We start from the raw sequence: 27,929 nt of genomic DNA, 5'->3' as shown, positions 1-27,929 counted from the left end.
GGATATGGAGAGAAATGGAGAGAGAAATATACCAATTACAAAATCAGCATTCTAGATTCAGAATGACATGTTTCTAAGTCATGGGCTTGAGCCAAGATTGTAGTGTTTAATAGCTAAAATTGTGTAATTAATGAGAGTGTAAGCACTCTTAGGATATTGATTTATGTGCCCCAAATATGCAGACTACACTGTTATATTATGAAATTCTGTCTAGATTCCACAGCTTTTTCTTCACTTTTTCACTATGCGGAGTATCTTGTTTTTTGTTTTAAAGCTCTAAATTTTATATTAAATATTTACTTGTTTGAAAAACAGAGTAATTGAGAAATAGAGAAAGAAAGAGAAACCTCCCATCCACTGATTTTTTCCCCCCTCACATGTATACAGTAACTAGTTTGGGTTAGGCCGGAAACATAGGAGCCAGGAACTCATCCTGGTGCCTAAGAGGATGTCAGAGACCCAGTTTCTTGGTCTTTATCTGCTGCCTTTCCAGGTGCAGTAGCAGGAAGTTGGATACGAAGAGGACATTCGGGATTTTAACCAACACCCTGTTGCAAACAGCAGTGTAGCTTGCTGCACCGGAGTGCTTGCCTGGATGCTCTGAATTTATTTGAAGAGCATTATTGAAGCTGGAATCAGGCAGGATTCCAGTGGAATCCACACTCCAGTGCCCACACTCCCGGTGTGCAGTGTGGGCATCCCAAGGGGAACCGTAACCTGTATACCAAACGCTTCTTCTAAAGCACCTCACTTATGCCTTGTCACTGTGGTTCATTGTCTGCATCACATTTTGCTTTTTTGTTCTAATTTTAGTTTATGTGCTGCTGAAGCGAGCACTGCTTTTTTGTATTGTCTCTCTTGTTCCCTGTCCTTATCTTTACTGTAGATTTCTTGTGAATAGCATAGAATTCAGGCTTGCTTTTTGTTTCATTGAGATGATCTCTCCCTTTCTATTGGTGCTTATAATCTATTTGCATTTAATCTAAGTATTTGTTGATTGGCACCATTGTGCTTTATTTTTGAAGGTTTATCAAAACTGTTGTGTGTATATGTGTGTTTTTTTTTAAGATTTAATTATTTGAAAGTTAGAATTAAAGAGTGAGAGTCTTTTCCAAATGGCTGCAAAGGCTGGGGGTCGGCCAGGCCAAAGCCAGGAGCTAGGTAGGAGCTTCTTCCTGATCTCCCACATAGGTGCAGAGACCTACATACTTGGTCCATCTTCCAGTGTTCCTTAGGCACATTAGCAGGGAGCTGGATCAGAAGTGTGCAGCTGGGACTTGGAACTGGAGCCCATATGAGATGCTGCAGGCAGCAACTTAACATGATATGCCACAGTGCTGGCACCTCTTTTTTTTGCCTTCCTTTAGGTCATTGAATAGCTTTCTCTAATTCCATTTTGTCTCCATCATTGACTTATTAGTTATGCAAGGTTATCATTATTAGTCCAAGAGAAATTTGCTAACTTGTTTCTAACCCCTTACTCTTCCTTTAACTCTTTCAGTGAAAAACTGCTGTCCAGTTGATTAATCTTTCTATTTTTTCTTATTTTAAAATTTCCGTGTTTTAAAAAGATCTAATTTCATTGGAAGGGCAGATTTACAGAGAGAAATAGAGAGAAGAAGGTCTCCTTGTCTCGATTGTTGCTGCTCCTTGGCTGCAAATGGCTGAAGCTGAGCAGGCCCAAAGCCAGAGTCTGGAGACCTCTCTAAATCTCTCACGTGGGTGCAGGGTCCCAAGGCTTTGGACCATCCTCCACTGCTTTCCCAGGCCACAAGGAGGGAGTTGGATCAGAAGTAGAGCAGCCAGGATGTGGACCGGCTCCCTTACTGGATGCTGGCACTTGAAATTGAAGGATCAGCCAATCTAGCAATTGAATTGTTTCCTCCACCTACTTTTCCTTTTTCTTAGCTCATATATCTTCAAATATGTGTTTTTTGGGCACTATAGTAGTTGGATATTTTTGAATTTATGTAATTCATTTCATTGACACTTTCCCTATTCAATTATGGTGATCTGCCCAAACATGTATTCTTCCACCAGTTTTAACTTTCATTGCCAAAGAAATGCAAATCCAATAATTGGCAAAGATTTGTCAAACCATTTATGCTTTTACCATGGTAACTTGAATAAAAAGGGAGGGCGCGTGTTATAACAGTAAAGTGTGAAGATGCTGCGCCTTCTCCCTTTTCAGCTTCTTCCTCATCACAGTATGGAATAGCACTGACTTCTTTCTCTAAGACCAGTCTTTTCTCCCAAAATAAATACTAGCTTTCTCTGTGCTAACTTGAATCTCTTATACTCTTTCAGCAACTGTTTTTTTTTCCTTCTCTGCTGATAACCTGTTTTACATTGAATTAGACTGCTTTAAAAACTGAAATGAAAAAGAAACAACTTTACAATCTATGTAGGGGCATATTGTCATCACCCGGCTTCTGGGAAATAAAAGCAATCTTTCCTTCTTAAAGAGGTCTCTACTTGCAATTTGTTTCCTTCCAGATTTGCTGATGCTGATTGATAAATTTCTGTTTCAGTAGCTAAAACTTCTCAGAGTATCGATGATGATTGGAGGGACCCAACCATAGGTGATGACTTGAAATTCTCTGGCGCATGAGATAGGCCCAGTGGATGAGATAGGCAGAGATTTCAAAACCTGGGATAGGCAAGCGCTATAACCCCAGTCAGCAGAAAATAGCTACAAATGATGTGATGAATCTGCATCCTCTTTAACCCTTAAAATCAGCTGTGTGAAATTTCTGAGGGAGGAATGGAATGGGACCTTTAGGTGGTGAGCATAGTGTCACAGGTTCGAGGCCACGCCTCCTGCATCCAATGTAATCGGATAGGCCTATGTGTCAGTTACATGACCTCTTCTCCAAGATTTGCTTCCCCTCACCTTGTTCCTGGGAGTGGTATCATGTAACCAGTCTTCCTCCCAGGCCTGTAAGAAGCCTGGCAGGAAGGGCACTGTTTCTCTATCCGCCTACACGGAATGGACAGTTGAAACACTTCTCTCTTCTTTCACCTTTTCTCTCCCAGCCCACTCTCCCTAAACATGGGCCAATACGTTTTTGACTTCCTCACCTTTAGAATAACTTTTACTTAAAAAATCAAAGTTCACGTAACATATAGAATTCACCATTTTATCCTTTTTAGAATATTCAGTGATTTTGTGTGCAATTACTAATTTTAGAAGATTGATTTGTATAGTTGAAAGAGTGACAGGCCTGTCTACTCAGTGTTTTGATTCCTTTTAAATTGAGTTGCCATTTTGTTGAGTCACGAGTGCTTTATGTGCTCCAGATGTTAGACTTTCAGATATGTGGTTTGTTTAAATTATTCTCCATGCATGGATTATCTTTTCACTTTTGTGGTAGTATCCATATCTTTACCCTGATGCTTTTTTTAAAAAGATGTATTTATTTACTTATTTGTATTGGAAAGACAGAAATATAGAGAAGTAGAGACAGAAAAATCTTCTGTGTACTGGTTTACTCCCCACATGGCTGCAATGGCCAGAGCTGAACCAGTCCAGTGCTGGCAGCCAGGAGCAGCTTCTGTGTCTCTGCTGTGGGCACAGGGTCCCAAAGCTTTGGGTCTTTCTCTACTGCCCTCCCATGCCACAAGTAGGGAGCTTGATGAGAAGTGAGCCAGCTGGGACACGGCGCCCAAATGTGATCCTGACACTTACAAGGTGAGAATTTAGCTATTGGGTCACTGCCCCGGGTCCTCTGATGTTTTCTTAATTTTCATAAAGACCAGTTTTTACTTTATGAAGTCTGTTTTTTACTTTCACTGCCTGCATTTTTGGTGTGATATTTAGGAATGTATTGCATCCTTCAAAGTTGTGAAGATTTGTACCTACTTTCTCTTCTAAGAGATTTGTGTTTTTTTTCCCCCTTAGCTTCAGGTGTTCAGTCCATTTTGAGTTCATTTATGTGTACTGTGTATGGTAGTAGCTTAATGCCATTGTTTTTCTTGTGGGTGTCCGATTGATGCAGTGTCGTTGGTGAAATGACTGTGCTTTTCATCTCTATTGAAGTCAGCAGGGGGTATCTGACTCTGTAGTCCATTCTGCTTATAAGCTAGTGCATGATATTTTGATTACTCTAGCTCTGTAGTAAATTTTTAAACTGGGAGGTGTGAATCCTTGCACTTTATTCTTTTTAATGATTAGTTTGGATCTTTGAGGTCTCCTGGACTTACATCTGAATTTTAAGAGAACCTGTCCATTTTTTTTGTAGAAAAAAGTGTTGTAATCTTCTAGGGAATTATATTTCCTATGTTAATTTGTGTGGAAAGTATTGCTACCTTCCCCGTTCTAAGTCTTTGAGTCCAAGAATGTGGGATAGCTTGTCACCCACATAGATTTTCCTTGATTTCTTTCAGTGATATTTCCTAGTTTGTATCCAAACTTTGCATTTCCTTGGTTAAATCAGTCCTTTTTATTTTATGAGTTGTTCCTTGTTTTTGATTGTTCAGTGTGTAGAAATATACAATTCATTTTCTTTGTTGATCTTATGTCTTGCAACATTGCAGAATTAGTTTATTACTCTTTCCTGTCTGAATTCCTTGGGATTTCTACATGAGAGAATATTTGAAAGAGTTTATGTAGAGTGGAATTAAAAGGTAAGTTTATTTTGGTGTGAATTTTGAAATCCATACATGTGAGGGGAGTTCTTCAAAAGCTCATGAAAAATGATATTGTGAGCAAACTATAAATAAGTTTCAAATTTTTGCATTGCAATATACCCTTTAATTTTATCTTCTCATGAACCCTTTGACATATGCTTAGATAAGATTGTCATCTGCAAAGAGAGATACTTTGTTTCTTTCCTATTCGATTTTTTAAAAAAGATTTGATTCTTTTGCTTATTTTTCTTGTCTAATTGCTCTGGCTGAATTTTCACTACAGAATTGAATGGATCTTGTTCCTGATAGAAAGCCTTCCATCTTTGACATCAATTACAGAGTCAGAGGTAGTTTTTTTTTTCTTTTTAAATTATGAAGCAATGTTGAATTTTGTCAAATAGTTTTTCAGAGTATATGAGATGGTCTGTGCTTCCCCCCATCTTTTGCTTTCTATTGAGACTTACTATAGGGTCAGTTTTCCTTTGTTGAACCTTCCTTGTATTCTTGGAATAAATATTACTTGGTTCTGGCAAAAGAGCTTATTATTATTCTGCTGAATTTGGTTTACCAATATTTTTGCATGTATATTTAAAGGAATGTTGACTCTTGTTATCCTTGTTCCAATTTGGCATCAGCCATCATAAAATGAGTTGTATTTGTGTTTGGGGTGATAAATATGGTTAAAAGCTGTAGCAGTGGTTGCAAAACTATTAAAAACACACACACACACAAACACACACTGTAAGAGTTCACCTATGTTTAGCAAATTGTGTGCTCAGTGAAACTGTTATCACCTCAACCATCAAATTCTCCAGCCCAAGATCCTTAGCTTGTCTTTCAAAGCCCTCAGTCTTGTTGGTATCCTGTTTTAATATTCCATCAAACTCATCTTTATACAGAGTTCTGATTGGTCAGGAGTGTTTGACTTGGTTCTCTGTTTCCCACCTCTCATCCAGGCCTTCCAACCACAGTGTGCTGGTCTCCCACAATATGGTGTTTATGCTATTTCTTTTTTCTTTATTTCCTCTAAAGCGTTCCGTCCCTCTTTCCTACCAGCGTTATTACAACCTTTGTTTCAAAGTTCGTGCAAATTGCTTCTTCATATCACTGTAGCCTTTAGTGATCTTTTGGTTCCAAGTTTTGTACTCTGGTAACTGTTATGTAAATTTAAAAAATAGATGTGATTTGGAATATGTTAGTTTACCTAAGGAGATAGTGGAATGAAATATTTGGATTCAAAACTGTTTTGTGAAAGCTGGTGTAGGTGTCTGCAATACTGTAAAGTGTTAATGCTTGTGTTTTGGAGTACATTTACAATTAACTCCTTCTTAAAACAATTTAGGAACCAGTATTGTATTAGAATAAAGTCCTAGTGTGTATAGTAAAGTCCGTGAACAGTTAATGAGATGTGGATAGCTGAAAATCTATGTTAAGGGTGGTTTTCTGGATTTTATTAAGTTGTAATTGGGAGATTATTTAAGTATCCTGTTAGAATGTCTGTAACATCCCTAATAGAAAATAGAATTGGAATCAAATCTGGTATCTACCTCATACGTGGTTGTTAGGGGCTTCAGTCAGGCTTCAAACTCATGTGTGTCTAACTCTAAGACTAATTGCTAGCCACTATACAATTTTCTATTCCGTTTTTATAAAGGGAACTTACTTGATTTTTCTGTGTCTGATGTTATTGAGTATGTAAAGAAATTGATGATACCTGTGGTTAAGAGGTATTTTGATGTATAAATAAGGATGCATTGTATAAAGAGCTTGCCCACAGCACAGACATTTCTGCTTATTAGTAAAATATTTTGTTTGCTTTAAAATAAAAGCAGCAAAAAGAGCAATTTTGGAAGTATGTCTGAAACAGGAAGATTTGCCTATCTTTTGGGTGTGGAAGATTGAATTCTTCATTTTACTTTTGGCAGAGAATTTTTGCTATTCTGTTTCTCTAGAATTTAGTTAACATTCCAAGTAAATCATTTGTTGATGATTGTTAATTTCCGTCTGTTCTCTTTTTGTTGTTATGCATAATGTATTGTTGTAAATGAAATAATAGAATTATTCCTCCTCTGATATTAATGTTCTTCTAAAGATTTGAGAGTATCTGTCATCTGTGAATTTTTACAACTGTTTTACATATTCAAGTTTTAGGGTTTGAAGTTATGAAATGAAATTTCGGAAGGTTAAATTTTTTGATAGAAGCCAAATAGAAATAAGCTAGGGAAGAAGTTATCAGTTTTCATCTTGGCTGCAGAAAGAACAGTATTTGTGTAAGAATATTTGTTGTTGTTGCTATAGAAATGTAGTCAAAACTGCAAATACAAGAACATCATAAAGTAAAGAATTGATTTGGTTACTTGAATTTTTTTTATAGTTTGGGGATTAGTTATAATTTAATTCATCAATTAAAAAAATTTTAATTGGCACAAATATTCAGATTTTAGAGGTGTAAATAAATTAAAATTGAAGATAAGTAACTAGTTTCAAGAAGAATTCCCATCAGCTGCATTTTGGGCATCACTGTTGTTTGTTAGTTAGATGCTTGAAAACAGATTCTGCCGTGGCAAGTATAAATTTCTTGTTTACCATGGTGATGAATTACAATTTTAAAATACTGATCACCATGTTTTAGTATAGTTTTGGTTCATTTGGGAATTTTTGTTAATGAAATTACTATATACATATACAGCATGTGTGGGTGCCTTTTTTTTCAAATTTTCTTTGCAAATTAAAAGGGACATTGTTTTTTGCTTTTTTTTTTTTTTTTAAATAAAGCTGCACTTTGGATCAGGAGAGAGAATTGCACTAAATAGTTTGTAGGGAAAGAGGGGTCTGTTCCGGATTCTTGCAGACTTGGTCGCAGGACGGACTGTGTTGAGTCAGAACTTCAGTGGAAGATGTCTTGCAGCTGTGCCTTTTTGGTTTTGGTCCAGAGATAGTATTTGTGTATTCTGTCAGAATGTCTTAAAGACCGACCCTGGAATGCGTTCATCTCCATAAAAAGGAGTTTTGTTTTATAGCCATTTGCATGTTCTTAAGGGGTTCTAGTGATGATGGTGGGCTTCATTAGCTTGTCTTTTCAAGTGACATTTTATTGAGACACAGGCTTCACAGTTTGAGAACAGGCATTGCAATTGTAGTTATTGTAACTTACAGAATAAATTTAGTTAAGTCCCTGTCATGAAGTATGATGAAGACAGTAAACCCCATTTCCCCCACACTTTGCCATTTCAGTGACTTTATTCCTAACTTCTTTTATGCCTCAGTGTTGACAAGAAGATTGGCACTCATTTGACTATTTTCATCTCAGGTGTTAAATGCAAGGGTGTTTCAAAATGTTTGTGGAAAATAGAAATAAAGTTTATTTTGGTGCAACACAGTCCTTCAGAATATACAATTTTTCATGAACTTTTTTTTTAAGAACTCATATAAATACCGATGTATAAATCACATTTATAAAGTTATCAAATTTATAAACTTGGAATTCTAAACAAACATGGAAAGATTTAAAACACTGATGCTCTCTCATGAAAATTGAAAATTACTCAGTATAACATGTTTTAAAATTATTCAGTATAGCACCAGACTTTCTCTGTGAAGTGATGGCAGTCTGGTGCCACTGTTTAACTACCATGAGTACCTCCTGCACGCTGTCCTTGCCGCTGTTGGCTCATCCTCCCTTCTTGGCTTTTTCTTGTTGATACTTTCTTGGTTTTCTGATGCTGATTCTTACCTACTTGTTTCGTATTGTTATTACATTTCAATTTTGATCAAGGTCTGTCCATTTTACCCACTAGATCCTTATTGGCTCCATCCTTAATTTGCATCTTTATTGGCTCTGCCTTAGGCTCCAGGAGCACAGTGCAGCATCCTGACTGTTCCTTTTATTGTATCGTTTGTTCTCACGAGCCTGTAGAAGTCATCCTCCAGAAATACAGAGCTGTTTGATGGAATAAGAACATCTGAGCTTAGCGTACTGGTTGTGTACTCTGAGGCTGCAACTTCTTTTGTCCTATCTCTGCCACTCCCCAGGCAGTTGATACCCTCCCTGTTCTGGACAACACGTTTATCTTTTGTGATTCTGCCCTTGACTTACTGTTCTCACGCTAGGGCTTCTTTTACCCATTTGTAATCTGCCCAGTAAGCTCCTTCTTATCCTTTAAGGTCAGCTCAGATGTCATGTTGGGAGGCATTCTTTCCTTATTAAGTCAGTTACTGTTAAATTGTTTATGCCTACATTATACCTCTCCTTCTCTTTGTATCCTACTTACTTATTGACCATTCTCTCACACTGCTGCAGCTACATTTACACAGATATGAGCCCTTAGTGACTATTAGCATGAAGCAGCAGTTTTTCGTGGAATGAATGGATCTTAGCCTATCCCAGAGGTATAGCATAGGCAAATGTAATGGTGAGTATGCTGTTTTGATGTTGGATATTTTTTTGTTTATCGTTTGAGTGTGTTGGGTTGTGGCTTAAGAACATATGATAGCATCATTAGGGTTTTGCTTCATCATTCAGGTTTGGAGAGTCGTAAAAGTGAAGCTACGGAAGAAGGTGGGTATGGTTGCAGTTTCAGGTGGGGAGAGCTAGTAAGACTATGAAGGGCTTGAAATATATCGGATTTTTAAGATATTTTTTGGTACAGTTGCAAATTGTGTACATTAGGCAGAAGAAAGGCAGTGTGTAGGTATAAAGTGAGGAGAGGGCTCTGGTTGAGTGCCCAGCATGTGTAAGTAGGCACTGTTTATTACACACCCCATTATGTCTCTCTGTTAGCTCCATGTTTGATATTTAAACGGCTAAGAGTAGGGCTACTTGGAATAAGGAGGAAGCTATTTTAAAAGAAAGATGGGTTAAGATGAGGCAACAGTTTTCTTTGTACAAATTGATAGAAAAAATAAAAATAGATTACCTTAAATGTTTGATTTTTTAAAATAAAGTTAAATATGATGATCGATTTTGAGCGGTGGGTAGGCTGTAGTTTTTCTTCCTTTGGTATAGAGCTTGGAACAGAGCTGGTGACCTTTCAGATCTGCTGGATTCTTAGTCTTGGGATATTTATTTCTTCTAGCCCCTGGACAGCAATGATGGGTTCATTTGGGTTATTGCTGGAATCTGAGATTTAGTGTGATGGGATCTGTCACTGTTTTTTTTTTTAAAGATTTATTTATTTTTATCACAAAGTCAGATATTCAGAGAGGAGGACAGACAGAGAGGAAGATCTTCCATTTGATGATTAACTCCCCAAGTGAGCACCAGGACCGGTGCTGCGCAGATCCGAAGCCGGGAACCAGGAACCTACTCCAGGTCTCCCAAGTTAGGTACAGGGTCCCAAGGCTTTGACTGCTTTCCCAGACCACAAGCAGAGAGCTGGATGGGAAGTGGAGCAGCCAGGATTAGAACTGGCGCCCATATAGGATCCTGGCATGTTCAAGGCGAGAACTTTAGCCTCTAGGCCATGCTGCCAGGCCCATCGCTGATTTTCTGTATAGTCTGGACGAATAATCAAGATTTCAGGAGGTATGTGAACAGTGAGGTTAGTTTTAGTTCTATTGTCAGTCATTTTGTTTAGTCTTTGGCAGGTAGTTGTGTAAGTTTATTATGATCTTTGCTTCTGTTTTGTGAATAGTGGACTTGTGGTGTGTACTCTTATTGTATTTCTTCAGCTCCCAATGCAAGGTAGGTGTTATTATTTCTTGGCAATAGTTTCTGTTCATTGAAAACCAGAGGAGGAGACTGGTATTTGGTTGTACAGTGGTTAAGATGCTGCTGGGAACACTGATAACTTACATCTGAATGCTTGAGCTTGAGCACTAGCTCCGATTCCCATCCTAGCTTTGTGCTTGTACTCACCCTGCGTGGCAACAGGTGATGGCTCAAGTGCTTGGCTCCCTGATGCCCACGTAAGAAACTTGGGTTGTGTTCTAGTCTTCTGGTTTACTACCTGGACCAATCTTGACTGTTAATAGGCATTTAGTGAATGAATCAGTAGATGGAAGATTTCTGTGTTTGTTTTTTGCATTGAACATATAATAATAAAATTTCATGGAAGAAAGGTTAGAGAAAAAAGAATTGACAACTGGGCCTGGCACGGTGGCGCAAGTGGTTAAGGTCCTCGCCTTGCACGCCCGGGATCACATATGGGTGCTGGTTCTATCCCGGCAGCCCTGCTTCCCTTCCAGCTCCCTGCCTGTGGCCGGGGAAAGCAGTCGAGGACAGCCCAAAGCTTTGGGAACCCTGCACCCGTGTGGGAGACCCGGAAGAGGCTCCTGGCTTCAGATTGGCATAGCATTGGCCATTGCGCTCACTTGGGGAGTTAATCATCGGACAGAAGATCTTGCTCTCTGTCTCTCCTCTCTGTATATCCGCCTTTCCAAAAAAAAATAAAATAAATCTTTAAAAAAAAAAAGAATTGACATTAAAACACTATGATGTATTCCTAGAATTCCCAAAGGAGCTTCCTATTCTTCTGTGCCCTTGCTGTACCACTCTTACAGTGATTGACACATGTGGCATTGTGATTTATGTAAGAGAAGAATTCAGCACATTTTCTTAAGACATAAATGAAATTAGAATATCTCTTTTCATATAAACTTAAAAAATTTTAAAGCAAAGTTGAAAGAACAATCTTTCATTCACTGTTTTTTTTTTTTTTTGACTTTTTAAAAATTTTGAATTCTATGACATAATTCCATAGGGTCTGGGATTTCCCTACTCTCTTTCCAAATTCCCACCTTCCCTGACTGATTTTCCCTGTATTATCAAAATAGTGCAGTCCTTGATAAGCTGTCGTAATCCATCACTCTGTTATTTAAGTGTGTCCTGACATTGCTGGTACAGACAGTGCCAAGCAGTACAGGATCCAATCCTCAAGATACATCCAATAATTGCATTAGGAGTCCATCTCTGATTTGAATGTAGAGATGCATACTGCATTGTATCTTCACAAATGGATAGGATAGTCTATTATATTGGCACTATATATTCCCTTAAATGATAAACCAGGAAACAAAGTCAACAGCAGGAATGAAGTTAAAACAAAAAATTTACAGCACCATGGAGTTAACTAACAGGCTACTGAATTACTAATGTATCAATATCAATGAAGAGATGAAAAAACACAAAAGCTTCTTTGATAAAATGATAGTACTGTGTGATCTATGAGTCAGTGAAGAATTTGGTAAGAGAAAAAACTATTTGGAAGAAATGAAAATAAAAACAAAAATGTCAAAACCCTTGGCTTAGCAGTAAAAACAGTATGGAAAGGGATCTTGATCTTAAAATTTGCGTGAAGGCTGCCTTATATCAGAGAGAATATATGGTATTTGTACTGTTGGGATTGATTCATTTCACCTAGAATAATGGTCTCTAGTTGGGACCATCTAGTTTCAAATGATATAATCTTGTCCTTTTTAATGGCTGAGTAATAGTCCATGGAGTAGAGTACCATAATTTCTTTAACCATTTGTCTTTTGACGGACATGTGGGTTGTTTCCATGTTTTTGCTATTGCAGATTGTGCTGCTGTAAATATAGGATTACAGATTCCTTTCTCGTATGCACTTTTCATTTTCTGTGGATATATTCCTAGGAGTGTGACAGCTGGGTCATATTGCACATTTATTTGGAGTTCTCTAAGCACTCTTCATACTAATTTCCATAGTGGTTGCACTAACCTACACTCCCACCAGCAGTGTAGGTTTCTCCCCACATCCACGCCAGCAGGTTTTGTTAGTACAATTCTGAGTATAGGCAACCTCTCTGGAGTTAGGGGGAACCTCGATGTGGTTTTCATTTGTATCTCCCTGATGGCCAGGGAGTCTGAGCACCTTTTCATATGTCTCTTAGCTATTAGAATTTGTTCTTTTGAAAAATTTCTGTTCATTTCCTTTGGCTATTTCTTCAGAGTTTTTTTTTTTTAAAACTGTCCCTGAATTTCTGAAGCTCTTTGTAAATCTTAGATATTAGTCCCCTATCAGCTGTATACTGTGCAAAGATTTTCTCTCATTCTATTGGTTGCTTCTTTACTTTGTTCATTTCGCTGGTTGCTTCTTGTTCCCTTTGCTGTACAAAAGCTTTTTAGTTTAATGTAGTCCCATTTATTTTGTCTTGACTGCCTGTGCTTTTGGTGTCTTTTCTAAGAAGTCTTTCACTATTCCTGTGTCTGGGAGTGTGTTCCCTCCCTCCCTCCCTCCTCTCTCTCTCTGGCTTTCTTTTCTTCATTTTATTTTATTTTATTCCTCTCATTGGAAAGTCAGATATACAGAGAGGAAGCTAGACGGAGAGGAAGGTCTTCCGTCCAGTGGTCCACTCACCATGTGACTGCAATGGCTGGTGCTGTGCCGATCTGAACCCAGGAGCCAGAACTTCCTCCAGGTCTCCCAAGTGGGTGCAGGGTCCCAAGGCTTTGGCTCGTTCTTGACTGCTTTCTCAGACTACAGGCAGGGAGCTGGATGGGAAGTGGGGCTGCTAGGATTAGAACCGGTGCCCATATGTGATCCTGGTGCGTTCAAGGCCAGAACTTTAGCAGCTAGGCCATAGCGCTGGGCCCCTTCCATGAATTCTAACCGTGTAACCTTTCTATGGACTGTGTTAATGATTTGTGAGTAGGACCTTTCATTTTAAAGCCAGCAGAACAGTATCGTTGGTTCCCAAAGTTTAAATGTTCAGGGTTCCATAACAAAAATCCCATAGATTGAGTGTCATAAATACAGAAATTTACTTTCTGATGGTTCTGAAGGCTGAATGTCTTAAGTTAGGAATGGCAGTGTGATTGATTTCTTCCACAGGTTCGTCGTGGTTTGTAGATGAACTTCTTTCTGTGTCCCCCCATAAAAGGCATTAGGGAGCTCATGTCTGAGAGTTCACAAGCCCCTGTGTTTCTTATCACTGCATTAATTCCATCACCACAGCCTCATGCTATGACCTCATCTAGACTTTATTGTCTCCCAAAGCTCCCATCTTCACGTTCTGTCATCTTAGGAGTTAGTGAATTCAGTCCGAAGCAGTAGGGGAGTAAGAGAGGAAGGCAGGAAACTGCAAAGCTGATAGGAAATAGTTGGTCACGTGCGCTGGTTCTGGTAGTGTGGGTCAGTAGCTCCTGCACTTCTGAATTGTACAGAGCAGTGCATTTCAGAGCAAAGAAATTTGGGCCACTGCTTTTCTTAGTAAGTAAATTAGCAAGTTTGCCCTCTCCCTTCTCCTCTCCTCTTTCCTTCCTGTCCTTCCTCCCTTCCCCGTCGCTTCTTTCTACATCTCCGCTCTCCTTTTCCCCTCCTCCTCTCCCCTCCTCTTTCTTCTTATCTCTCTAACCCCCTTTCGTTCTTTCCCTCGTCCCATCTTCTCTACTCCCCTCCCCGCTTGTCCCCTTTCCTGCCCTCTTCTGTCTTCTTAACAAAATCTTCAGTGCCTTAAGGATTGTTTGATATGAGAGCAGTTTAGCAGCAGAGTAATTTTCAAAAATGCACACTAAAATCTGTCTCATTACCTAGTTGATCCTATGAGTATGCAGTGTGGGGATGACCCCCAGAATTTAAATTGAGGACATGCAATAAATGATCTGTGGAGTTAGGAAAGATTGGTTATTTTTCATTTAACTGACCTGAGTCTTGGAGTTCACATGAACTTTCCTTTAGTGACAGTGCGTTCACTTTGTTGCTTTTTGCATTTGTGTTCCTTGACAGATGAATATAGGATTAGCCTGTTTCCAGTCATTTCCCAATTTAGGATTGGCAGTATAAGACAAGGATTTATCAGTTTTTTAGCTACATCATGCCTATACAAGAAGGCTAAAAATGATCCTTCATTCTTATAAATAGTATGATAGATGTTGAATCAAAATAAATCAAAGTAGGTGTTACATTTTTATACGTTGAAAACTGGACTGTGCATTTCCGTTTTTTTGTATCTGAAAATATATCAGTTTATAATGGTTTATAAGTTGATCTGACTGCATTCTGTAGGTATACTTTCGGTGTCTGTAGGATGGATTACAAATAAAAACCTATTTGAGATTTGAAGACCCAAAAACAAAGCAGAAATCGTAACCACAAAAACTAAAACAATACAAAAATTCTTAGTAATAGGGGTCTTATAAAAATTGAAACTGTATTTGTGTCATTGGAAGTAGTCTTCTGTGTAGAATAAGTTGTTCTACAGTGCGTAGCACACGCTGCAGGAAGCTGGCTTTTTTCTCCGAGCCATGTGAGTTTTCCAGCTGAGGAATGAAGTGACTTGGAGCCAAGCAGGGCTTTTCTACTGAGCATGCCCTTCTCCAGCAGGGTCCGGCCTGGGTGGGGCCACTTTTGCTCATTAAGCTTTTGGACGCTGGATTTCCATCAGCTTTTCTCAGTCGTCCTATGACAGGGAACAACAGACAACTGGCTTGATGTGCTTACTAGCTATGTACGTATCTGGGGGTCCGATTGAAGGGGGTTTTTAGGACATTTCTGTTGTGTGGCTGGGCAGTATGATAATGTGTTTTTTTTTTTCCTACTTGTGAAAGAAGTTTGCTGTGGAGAGTTGTAACAGGACATTCAGGAGACTGACGGTTTGGAGAATACGGATGTGCAGAGTGCGCTCTGGTGTTACAGCTACGTGCACGATTTGGGAAGGGACTGTGCTCTGTTGTGCTTGAACCAAGCCCTATGGGAACAGTACTTCCTAATGGGTGGAGTTTTGTTTTAGATCACTTGGTTGTGTTTTTTTACGAAAATGTTGAATTTTGTCACGTTATCTTGAACATAAAGGGTTTTATGTTTTTTTAGGTTTTATCTATGAGAGTAATAAGGTTCATTTTATATACATACCTTTATGTTTCCCAATTGATGTTTTTAATGGTAGGGTATATTATGTGAGAATTAATTATTTCTTAAAGCACAATTAAGGTTATTTAAGGTTAATAGTATCCAGAATTAAAAAAAAAAATTCTAAAGCACATTGAATGATGGCAAATTTCATTTAAAATTTCATTTAAATTTCATTTCATTGTATACTATTTTGGTGTTGGTATATCCTATGTGAGTATTGATTGAATAAGGACCAGTATCAACATTTTCTTACTGAATATTTATTCTTTTGTCATATTGAAGAAATGTGAAAACTCGCCCTGTAGTCCAGATTGTGACATCCACACTTAGAAAAAAATCTTTGTGCTTTTCCTTTGCTATTCCAACCATATTCCTTCAAAAAAAAAAAAAAGCACTTTGTTTCCATGCTGCCTTTGCAGTGCAGCATTAGCAGAGCATCTGCACAATTCCCTCTTTATTGTTGCTTCTGTGGGGAATGCTCTTACCCCACTGAAGTGTGCTGGGGCCAGCAGGCTGGCATGCTACTTGGAAAGTTTCATTTTTCCTTTTCCCTCCTCCAGCAGCAAGAATTGTGTGTTCAGATTATTGGCAACTCAGGTGTGGGGGGGCAGTAAATGATAACAGTCATGATAACACCTACGATGTAGGCAGCCAGTCCTCCCACCCTCACATCCAGTTGATAGTCTCTTCTGCAATATATTTGTATTGATACTCACATGGAGGATCTTCTATTTATATCAAAGGAAGATCTCAGAGAAATGAAGCGGGGAAGGTAATTTTGAGCTTTGATGGTAGGTTGCTGGAGGTGCTGTGTATTTTCGTGTACTGTGATGATGTGAGTCTTACTTGAGAGCAGGATGCTGCTTTATCCAATTACTGTTGTGACCGTTGAACTTTGGGAGTTTTACCTACAAGGATACATTTAACTGAAGTAAAAATGTCCTGGCAACCATCAGCTAAAATAGTTACTTGAGATCTTAGTAATTTTGAATTTAATACTCAGAGTAGAAGCACTTTTTTTTTAAAGGTTCTATAATATTCCAGATGGTATGTTTGTGATTCCATTGTTGTCCCAGCTTTTTCTGCATGGGAAAGCTTGCTCTCCACATGTCAGGTTTAGAAGGCCCATGATTCTAACACTCTGCAGCTACTTTTGTTAAACTGATTATTGGAATGGTGCTAACATTTGGGTATGTTTATCTAAACTAGAAGAAACACTGAATTTATAGTCTTTATAGTATTTAAAATATGTTTTATGCTTTGGCATAACTCTTTGGTATCACTATTAATACTTAGGATAGCAGAAAAACCAACCAATGCAGTTGTACTAGTGAATTTTTTTCCCCAAGAGTTAGATGTTTATGCCAGTGGTCTGCAAAGTTCCTGAGCTTACAGAGAAGAGGATTTGAAAGTATGAGATCAGTGGAGGCTCCAGCTTGGTGGACTTGTCATAGCGTGAGGAGTTGATTGAGTTTGACAAGCTTTTGTCTTATGACCTATTAAAATGCAGTGTCTGCAGCCTGTGCACTTATCCTGTGCAGCTAACCTTGGTGGATTTGTTGTTAGCTTATGCAAAGAGCCTCCTGATCAACTGCTGTGATTCTGTGGTTACATTAGAAATTGATTCACACTGAAATTGTAATAGCCTGTAGGTTATTACAGAGGTATCTTATGCATATGTTAGTTGTGGGATGAGCTTAGAAAAAGTATATTCCCTACTGTCTGTTAGAATGATGGAAGGTTACTGGTGTTGGCACCACTTGCTCTGAGCCTGGTTATGAGTTCACTGGAAGAGACTGCACATTTGTGTGTTTTTCTTTTCTCTGGAACATTGCATCATGGTGCTGGAAGTAAATGTTAGCCCAACGCTGGGAGCATCGTGAAAGGTGTTTGTCAAAAGGCAGCGGATGCATAGCATTGTATTTGGAACATGTAGTTGTTCATCTGCAAAAAAATTTTTTTTTCTTTTTCTGTCCTCTTTGTGTGATCATAGCAGCAGATGTGGTGTGGGGAAGAGGCGTGGACAGGAAACACTATGATATCCTTGTGCCTCCTGGGCCAGTTTTTTCCCTGCTTTTCCTCACATGTGAGAAGGAAGCTGCTGGGAGACATTGGCTATGATTAAATGTATCCAGTTTAGCAACTTAACAAGAATCATTTCTTTCATTTTTCCTGCTTTAAAAAATTTATTTATTTATTTGTTGATTTATTTTTAAAAAGTCTATTTCCACTCCTCCACCAAAAAATTAGAATAATCTCTTTTTGGCCTGCCTGTAGTGCATACCAGTATTATTGTTAGCAAAAGGTACCTTTGTGTTTGAACTCCACATTAAGGAAAAAGATGTTTTAAACATTTTAAAAATGTTTCTTTTTTTTTTAAAGATTTATTTTATTTTTATTGGAAAGGTGGATATACAGAGAGGAGAGAGGAGAGAGGAAGAACTTCCATCCAATGATTCACTCCCCAAGCGGCCGCAACGGCTGGAGCTGAGCCAATCTGAAACCAGGAGCCTCTTCTGGGGCTCCCACGCGGGTGCAGGGTCCCAAAGCTCTGGGCCGTCCTCGACTGCTTTCCCAGGCCACAGGCAGGGAGCTGGAAGGGAAGTGGAGCTGCCGGAATTAGAACCGGCGCCCATATGGGATCCTGGGCGTGCAAGGCGAGGACCTTAACCACTGCACCATCACGCCAGGCCCCTTAAAAATGTTTCTTAGGAACTCTTTTTCTCCCCCCACCAAATGGATAGTCAATAAGCAATCATTTCTTTTGAAATAATGTTTTCCTAAAAGCTTAGGAAATTGGGTCCTTACCATAGGAGTGCTGAATTGGAGACTATCAGATTTTGTTTATTTGAGAATTAGGACTCATCTCAATTCAACTGCTGATCTGGCTGGAATCTGTAGTTAGCACTGTTTGTGAGGATGGAGTTGTATGATAGGGCATGGTGGGATTGTTGCTTGTGTCACTTGGATTGTCTCCAAGAAAGGAAGCCAACCATTCGGGGTTCATTTGTTGCATAAATATTGTTGTCTTTATTCAATATTTAAATATATCACTCGATGATAACTTCTGCTCAAGTGAATGCTTTGTTCCCCTTGTCTGTACCGCATATTCAAGTGCCAGTTGTTGCTCCCCAGTATCACAGTTACTACCATTCTGTATCCTTCTCTGCTTGGTTTTTGCTGAATGCAGAGCACAGGCAGACCTGTGTACGTATCTGTGCGGCTCCTGCCTACTGCAGTTGTAACTATAAGGAAGGTAGCCCTTGTGACTATATGTGTTGAGCAGCCACCTGTGATGACCCTGGCCGCTTCACTTTCGATGCAGCTTTCTGCTAATCTGCCTGTGAAAGCAGAGATGATGGTATAAGTTCTTGGCCCCTGCATCAATGTGAGTTATCTGGATGGAGTTCCGGGTTCCTGGCTTTCTCGTGGCCCGACTCTAGCTAGCCATTGTGGCCGCTGGGGAAATAAACCCGATGAAAAATCTCTGTATGCTCCCTTTCCACCCTGACCCATAACTGTGGGTTTTATATAAACACATTTTTCTTTTCAAATATAGCATATTATGTGTATTTTCTTTAAACATATGACATTTTCCTTTTCATATATTTCTTTATTTATTCATTTTTAAATTGAGAGGCAGATCTACAGATGGAACGACAGAGTTCTTCCATCTTCTGGTTCACTTTCCCAAATGGCAGCAGTGGTTGGAGCAGACCTGATCCAAAGCCAGGAACCAGGAGTGCCTTCTAGGTCTCCCATGTGGATGCAGGTGCCTGGGGACTTGAGCTATGCTCTGCTTCTTTCCCAGGCCCTAAGCAGGGAGTTGGATCTGTTAACTCTAGGCACACCCTTTAGTCATCTTTCTTATTATGTCATTTTAAACCAGACTCACCAGTTTAAAAATGAAATTTGTTTTAGATTTTTCTGATGTTGAGACAATTTATAATTGTGTTGTTTTGTTTGGCTTTTTATTCAAGTTGCTTTAATTAGCTAGAGAACAGCCACAGCTGGGAATGAATACTTTTTAAGAAGTATGATCCTGGTATGTAATGAAGGTTTAACTATGTAGGCTCATGGTGTCATTTCCTAAAGAGTTGACAGTTGTAGTTTTTAATAAAATTGTGGCTGCATCTCAAATTAGTAGTAATTTCCAAGTCTAAGTTAATAAAATTCATGAATCAGTGACAAGTTATTTACATATTAATGCTTGTCTTACCTCTGCTGTCTCCCACTAGACTGAGTGCAGAATTCTTCCGTCTGTAATACTAAGCTCTGGCATGAGTTAGGAAGGTGCTTAGCAAACATTTATTTGGAAAGAAAGGGTCAAGGTACTGACCCAGACTACATCCTGACAGTTGGGGAAATGCACGAGAGAGGGCTCAAGTAGAGCGTGTTTCTAATCATTACAAAGCTATAAGTGGTAGTAGCTTCCTCTCTGTCTCCCATGTGGGTGTAGAGGCCCAAGCACCTGGGCCATCAGCAGGCAGCACCTGGCTGCCCTGGGCCACTGGCATGGAGCTGGCTGGCGAGTAGAGTGGCAAGTATGGAAACTGACATTCAGATGGGATGCTGGTGTCCCAGGCGACTTCTTTACCTATTAGCCACAATTTTGCTCTCAGATTACAAGTCTTGATTTTCAAGTCACTGTTTGCTGCTTTTTCCAAATATTAAGTAATTTCTTATAGAAAAAAAGATAGGTCCATCTCTGCCCATTATACAAAACTGAGACTTCACTGGAAAGAAAGAATTGGAGCAAATGCAGTTCATCCATATTTCTGACACGCAGCGTAATTGATGAACAGCCAGTGGTTTTCTGGATGTCTCTATTAGTGTATGCTGTTTGATTGCTCAGTGTTACAAGATTTATGTGTTATGCTTATGGGAATAATAATGTCCACTTTTGGTTTCTTTAATAATTTATGCATTGCCTTTGATGGTTTAAGTGTCAGTGGGAAAGCTCTCATTTCAGCTCTGTGATGGCACTAGTTCGCTAGTTACCCGGCACAAACTTCTTTCTTGACTTAGTCATTAGTGAGTGCAGAAGGAACTTGTCAACAAATAGCATTATAACCACTTATATTGATTTTTCTTGCAAATGGACATTACTGAAAATTATGTTCTGATTTTCATATACTCAATCATGTTGATGAACTCAAATTTTTGAGTATTTCATGTTTTATAATTGTCAGAATAAAGAATTAATGATTCATCTTACTAATGTTAACACAGAAATTCAGTCTTAAAACATCAGAGCATCTGGAAATGATTTTTGAAAATGTGGCTGTTAGGTATGAAAGCCACAAAATTCAGTGGGGAGTAAAAGTTTTAGGATCCAGGGCTGGGGGTGGAGCTGGTGGGAATCATTGGGAGTTACTCAATTAGGCTGCAGTCCTTGCTAGTGTATGTGAGGGCAAGTGTGTGGTGGGCTTGATTGGTCTGGACTAAAGCATCCTTTGGTTTGTGTAAGAGATGGGACTGGAGACAGAAATGACCCAGCTATCGCAATACCAGTGTGTGCTTAGGCACCAGGCTACCACATCGGGCTTGTAATCACTTTTGACACAACACTTTTGACCATAGGAGCGCTTTTAACATTTTATTTATTTATTTATTTATTTATTTATTTATTTATTTATTTATTTATTTGAAAGCCAGAGAACAGAGAAAGGGTGAGTGAGGGCCGGAAGATTTTTCATCCTCTTGCTCTCTTCCCAAATGGTCACAGTCCTATGTTTTTCGCTCAAAGCTAGAAACCCAGTGCTACATTTGAATTTCTTGTGTGGGTGGCATGAGCCCAGTTACTTGGGGCTGCTATTTGTTGCTTTGCCTGGTAGACTGGCATGGTGCTGAATTAGAGGTCCAGCAGCTGTGAATGGAACCAGCACTCCAGTTTGGGATGGCAGTGGTTTACCTCATGTGCCAACTGCCTCCCACTGGCAGGTCTGTTATCTCACACGACTCAAAGCTTGATACAGGAGCAGGCCATGGATGACATGGTTGGCATGGGTATGGGGAGTGGGGTGGGAGGATTTGGTGATGGAGTGGGACCCGGGAGGGGAAGGAGCCTCTTCTTTGATGCTTTTTCTATTGCTGTCTCGTTCTCAGGCTTTCTTCCCCTTAGTGGAATTAAGGTGGTAGTAGCATTTCCAGGAACTACATATATGTTATTCTGTGGATGCGCAGGTTCCTTTTCTTGTTGCAGGCATCCTGCAGCAGTTCACCAATGGAATTCCTGCATATCTACTTTGCCAGGGAAGAGAGACTGCTATGATTGTTATAGGATAGGGGATCTGTGCTATGGCTTGTCCTGGACCCAGACTGAATACTGACAAGGAAAAGGTTGGGGGTGGGGGAGGTGATACCAGGTACAGTTTCTGTTCTGTTATAAAGGAGAAACACATTCTGTTGAGGGTTACCTGAGCCTGCCCAGCCTTGAACTAGCAAAGGATCGCAGTTAGTATCTTTTGCATGTGTGGGTTTAATTTAAGCCAGGTGCTGGTTTACATATTTATGCAAGCAGTTCTGTCTTTCTTATAGGCCCTTTATCTTTTAAAATTAAACAAGTGATATTTATGTTATAAAGGAAGTAGTGTGACCAGCCTTGGATTACTTAAAAAATAACTCTTGTTTATCCTTAACATGTAGATAATATAAATGGACGCGCAGTTCCCGTAGAATGCTGCTTGTGCTTAATTGACTAGGGGATATAGTATTTTCTAAAACTTCTGACACTCAAAAACAAGCGTGCAAGAGAAAGGATTTGCTTTAAGTCTGCTATACCTGTTTTTACTTCTTTCTCTCCAGGTACTTTCTCCCTCCCCGCTGCTTCATCCTCCTCCTACTGTCCTTTCCCCTTCTTATTTAAAGAGGTGGATACATTTGAGGCACTTTGGCTGTTATTTCTCAAATGGAGCTAAGGAGCAGGTCAGTTATTCCTGCATGTGCATTACTGTATTCGTTTTTCTCATGCATTATATTTTAATGGAAAATACTGAGGCATTGAAAGACCTAGCCTGGGGGTATGGGCTGTCTGGGGAGATGGAAATAAGCAAGTGATGGTGGATAATAGCAAGATGTTCTATATAATATCTACCTATCATGAAAACAGCAGATGAAAATTACTTTCATCAAGTTTAGAAAATGAGTTAGAACTGTCCCCTTATTGCCAGTATTTTTTATGTTCATGCTTAATATTTGTTGCATAGTTTTATTTCTGTTGTTTTCAAGGTTTGAGTGAAGCCTTTTTCTATCCTTCTACCACTTTTTACTTAGAACTTTATACTTTCCCATCTTGTTAGTCTTGGTCACTTAAGTGGCAGATTGGGCCATGGTGTGATAATCAAAAGATTTCTAACTGCTTATGATCTCAGCAGAGGTAGGGAGCCACCCTACCTTTGTAAAGGTATCCATGTTCTTCCCTGTGCAAAGATTTCTGTAACATAAAGGACCTGTAGGAAAAAGCAGGTGCTTTCAAGGTTTTAAGGAAACAAAATTGACATGAACCCTTTATTGAATTTGTCAGAGTATGATGAGTTATTTTTGTTTGCTGGTTAGAGGGCATTGTTTAAAGCAACATTATGTGATACGTATTTTAATGCTAAATCGACAGCACGTTGGAATTTTGATGTGACAAAAAAGCCAATGGTTTCTTGTAATACAGGTCTTTCCCTAACCAGTGCTGATCCTGTATTGATGATGCTTTTCTGCTTGGCTGCATATTTAATGATGCATGCTTTTTTCTCATGGAGCTGTTACAATAATGAACACTTCTGTCAATCCAGATGGAGCGTGCCAACATAGTAATTGTGTCACAGCATATGCTTGTCTAATGGGCTGCCTGTTCACAGCGGTGTTCTTTTTGCTTGAAGATAAGTAGAAAGTTTTTTTTTTTTAGCATAGTGTATTATGTAACTATACTAATGGTGGATTTTGAGTAATTGTAACTGAAGATTAGTTCAGTGACCGTTGCTAAAGTTTGGAAAACAGTTTCATTTTTAGCTTTGCCTGCATAACTTTGTTGTCTTAAGCTAAAGCTCTTAGATTTTCTGAGCCTCAGTTTCTTTGCTAACAAAAATGAGAGTATTAGACTAGATTCTTGAGCAGTACTCATTGAATAAATAGTTATCACTATCTCTTGAAGTGTCTTGGAATTTAACAATTAATAAAAGGAAGTTCCGAGCCCCTATGGGCTTTTAGTTAGAATGCTCTATATTTCCACGTGAGCGACAGAATTTAAAGACTAGAGTTAGACGTAGGATTGCAGTGAGTAGAAATCTGTGTTGTCTTGATAATGGTGATTTGTACAATAAGTCGTTTTATCTATAAGGAAATAATGTTTCATTTTGAGCTCTGTTGAGCTCTTGCAACTGTTTTAAGAGCATATTTATTTGGAAATAATTACAGCTACCCCCAGAGTGTAGTCATAATCAAATTAGCTATTTCCATTGTTTTCTTTACTGTATGTTCCATTTGGCCAATACTGGTCAGCTTTGAGGTTCCTAACACTTAAGTGAACACAGTAGTGACTGATGAGGACTACTTTGAAAAGCTTAGATTGGTTTGTTTGTCTTTGTTCTTTATTTCTGCGTTAGCATGTTGTGTTTAATTTCTGTCCATCAGGGCAATTTTGAGTAATTGGCCAATTAGTTATCTTCAGAAATGATCTTCTTGGTGATGATAACTTGTTTGTAAATTCATTATTTCAAGGGGTTATACTAATTTTGATATGTCACAATGTTTTCATATTGTGTTTTGGTCATTTTTGCGAACTCAGATCTTTGCGGAGTATTCCAGTGGCTCTGTGGTTGATTCGGTCAATGCATTGGCAGAGATCTGGTTGCATTTTGAAGTATGTGTTAGGGGAGGTGTATGCAGCTGTGTGACCCTCAATTTAATGACCTCAGACAGGTTACCTACCTTCCATTCGTTATTTGCAAGGTGGTCACAATATCTACTTTGTAAGATGTTTGAGGACAAGGAATTAGTGATTGGTCTGTGACATAGTATGCAGTGGTTGGTAGCTTTGATGATTAAAATAATAAGTAATTATGCTTTTAATATCACAATAGAACCTTTCATTTTATATTTTTTGCTTCTGAAATTATTAAAATTTATATTTTTCTTCATGATATGATTTTATAGGTATAGAGATTCTTCCCTCTACCCACCTTCCTTCCTCCACATTTTCCCACTGTGTTCCACCTGTATTATTACAATAGCATAATTTTCAGCAACAGTCACAAGTCCAACAGTCTGCTATTTAAGTGTATCATGGCATTGTGGATATAGGCAATGATTGGAAAAAAGTCCAGTATCTCAATATCAAGGTATGTTTAACAGTTTCATTAGGAGTGTTGCTTTTATTCAGGAGTAGAGAAGCATACAGTGACATATCTTGATTTCCTGGTGTGCTATTCTCCATCATACAGTTCATCTATGAGAATTTGCATACACACACATTTATTTACCTATATATCTATTGATCTTGTATTTTGCATGATTTGCCTTATATCAGAGAGAACATATGATATCAGGCCTTTGGGGTTTGCCTTATGTCACTGAGCATAATGGTCTGTAGCTGGGACTATTTTGTAGCAAGTGGTAGAATTATATCCTTTTTAATGGCTGTGTTGTATTCCAAGGAGTAGATGCACGACTGCGTCTGTATCCATTCCTCTTTTGACAGGTATCTGGGTTGTTTCCGTGCCTTTCCTGTTGTGGATTATGCTGCTGTAAAACGTAAGGATGAAGATTGTTTTTTATATGCGAATTTCACTTCATTTGGATATATTGACAGGAGTGGAATACCTGGATTATATGATCGATCCGTTTTCGGTTTTCTGAGCACTGTTCATACTTTCTTCCAAGGTGGCTTACACTCGCCTACACTCTCACCAGCACCGGAGTAGGATACTTTTTTTCCAATATCCGTGCCCACAGGTGTTAGTGGATTTCTCTCTTTAGTTCTCTTTCTCTGTTGTGTCTCCATGTTTCTTTTATATTAAGGTGATATTGGCTTCATTAGAGTTAGAAAGGATTGCCTGCCTTTCTGTTGTTTTGACTAGGTTGTGTAGGATTGTAGTAAATTCTTGAAATTTTCTGTGGAATTCAGCCGTGAATCCATCTGATCCTGTGCTTTTCTTGTTTGGGGGGGATTTAATTACTGATTCAGTCTCTGTCTTGGTTCTAGATTTGTTTAGAGTTTTTAATTAGCTCATGAGTTCATTTTGGTAAAGTATATGCGTTTAGAAATTATCCATTTCTTCTAGGTCTTATGATTTGTTGTTGTATAATTGCTTGTAATACTTACTGATTATTCTACATTTGTCTGTTGTTATATTTCCTTTTTTGTCTATTCTATTGATTTGTATCTTCTCTCTCCTTTTTTTTTTTTTTTGATAAATTGGGATAGTGGGGGATCTATTTTGCTGATTTTCTTGGAGAACCAGCTCTTTATTCATTGATCTTATGTATTATTCATTTTGTGTCTGTCTGACTGGTTTTTTTCCTCCCTTATTTTGATTATTTCTTTATTTCTGTTAATCTTAGGAATTTTCTTTTGGAAAGACCAAAACATTCTGGAATTGGTGGTGATAGTTGTACAACCCTGCAAATATGCTCAAGATCACTCAGTGAACACTGAGTGTGTGAACTATAAATATATACACAAACTTTAGCCCACGTGCACTTAGTGATTTTCTTAACCCGTTCACGTTTCTGAGACTTTCATGAGACAGCTGACACTTAGATGACCCTGCCTGTCATCTCCTGTCATAGCGCCACTGCCCTTAGAAGATCCTCTGTGCTTGTGTAAAATTGAGACAGTTATTTTCATATTTCATTTCAGGTTTTATATTAGTTGTGATAAGATTATTTATTAGGTGCACCCCCCTCTTTTAGTCTCTAGTTTTAAAATATGCAAATAAAACTGCTATTCATCGCTTGCTAAGAAGGCCTGTATACCACACCTGAGTGCTTGGGTTTAGGTCCTGGCTTCCCGCCCTGTTTTCGCGTCCTGCTAACATGCACTCTGGGGAGCAAGTAGTCGGTTCACACGGGAAACCTGGAGATTGAGTCTTTGGTGCCGACTTTGACCTGGCACACACAGGCCCTTAGAGGGGCATTCAGCAGTGAACTAACAGGTGGAAGTTCTCTCATCTGTCTCTCTGTCTTTCAAGTAAACAGATTACATTAAAAATGTGTTAGAAGCCAAGTAGAATGGAAGTTTTGAGTTTTGATTACAGTGTTTCTTTCTCAGAAATTTAATTCTTTAAAAAATTTTTTATTGGAAAGGCAGATATACAGAGAGGAGAAGAGACAGGGAGGAGGATCCTCCGTCCAATGATTCACTCCCCAAGCTGCTGCAGCGGCTGGAGCTGAGCCAGTCCAAATCCAGGAGCCTGGCGCTTCCTTCGAATCTGCCACGCGAGTTCAGGGTACAAAGGCTTTGGGCCGTTCTCGACTGCTTTCCCAGGCCACAAGCAGGGAGCTGGATGGGAGGCAGGGCTGCCGGGATTAGAACTGGTAACCATATGGTATCCTGGCACATGCAAGGCGAGGACTTTAGCCACTGTGCTATTACGCCAGGCCCAGAAATTAACTTTTGCATTGGAATAGTGATGGTGAATTTCAAGATTTAATATTGCCATAAAAGGTAGTGTATTTTTGTTCCAAATTTAATTTTCTTAAGATTTAATTTTACTTTTTATTGGAAAAGGAAGATTTGCAGAGAGAAGGAGAGACATAGAGAAAGATCTTTTATCTGTTGGTTCACTTCCCAAGTGGCGCAATAGCCAGAGCTGAACCAATGGGAAGCCAGATGCTAGGAGCTTCTTGTTGTCTCCCACATGGTTGCAGGGTCCCAAGGCTTTGGATCATCCTCCTCACTGCTTTCCCAGACCACAAGCACGGAGCTGAATGGGTAATAGAGCAGTTGGGACATGAACTGGCATTTATACGAAATCTTGGTGCATTCAAGGCGAGGATTTTGCCAGTAGGCTACCGCACCAGGCCCCTGGATTTAATTTTCTTACAGTTAAGCACTCAACATTTAAAATTTGTTTTTATCATAGCCAGCTTTTTAAAAGATTTGGTCTTTGAAGTGTAAGCTTTCTGTGAAGTATGTCTTGTTTCTAACATTGTTGATAATATTTTTAATATTACAGAATAAAGAGTAGCAAGTAAATAAGAAAGTAACTTTCTTTCATTAATGGGACTTGGTGGGTTCAGTTTTTGTTCGCAACTATTTGAAACCACATAAAAGTAGCTGTTCTTTTTTGTGTTCTTGGTGATCTTAAGGTCGAGCTGTATCAATTACAGTTATCCATTGTGATATTCCTTGAGTTCTGTGATTCTGATGGAGAATTCTAGAAGTTGGAGTGGCGGTCTCTTGGTTTCCTTTTGTGTTTACGAACCACTCTGATTTGTGCTTCTCCCAGGTTGTCTCTGCGAGTCCCCTTCTCTCCTTTCCTTTTTCTGTCCTTGCCA

At 38.9% G+C, this 27,929-nt stretch overlaps 1 protein-coding gene across 1 annotated transcript in view; it reads left to right on the top strand.

Moving 5' to 3' along the window:
• EPB41L2 (erythrocyte membrane protein band 4.1 like 2) overlaps window positions 1-27,929 on the top strand; it is a 205,214-nt gene that overhangs the window by 76,868 nt on the left and 100,417 nt on the right. The gene's annotated exons all lie outside the window — the stretch shown is intronic.

The sequence above is a fragment of the Ochotona curzoniae genome, unplaced genomic scaffold (assembly GCF_017591425.1).
Source record: "Ochotona curzoniae isolate NIBS_2020 unplaced genomic scaffold, NIBS_Ocur_1.0 scaffold_3890, whole genome shotgun sequence".
Lineage (NCBI taxonomy): Eukaryota > Metazoa > Chordata > Mammalia > Lagomorpha > Ochotonidae > Ochotona > Ochotona curzoniae.
The sequence above is the reverse complement of the archived record's forward strand: the minus strand, read 5'-3'. Positions and strand labels throughout refer to the sequence as shown.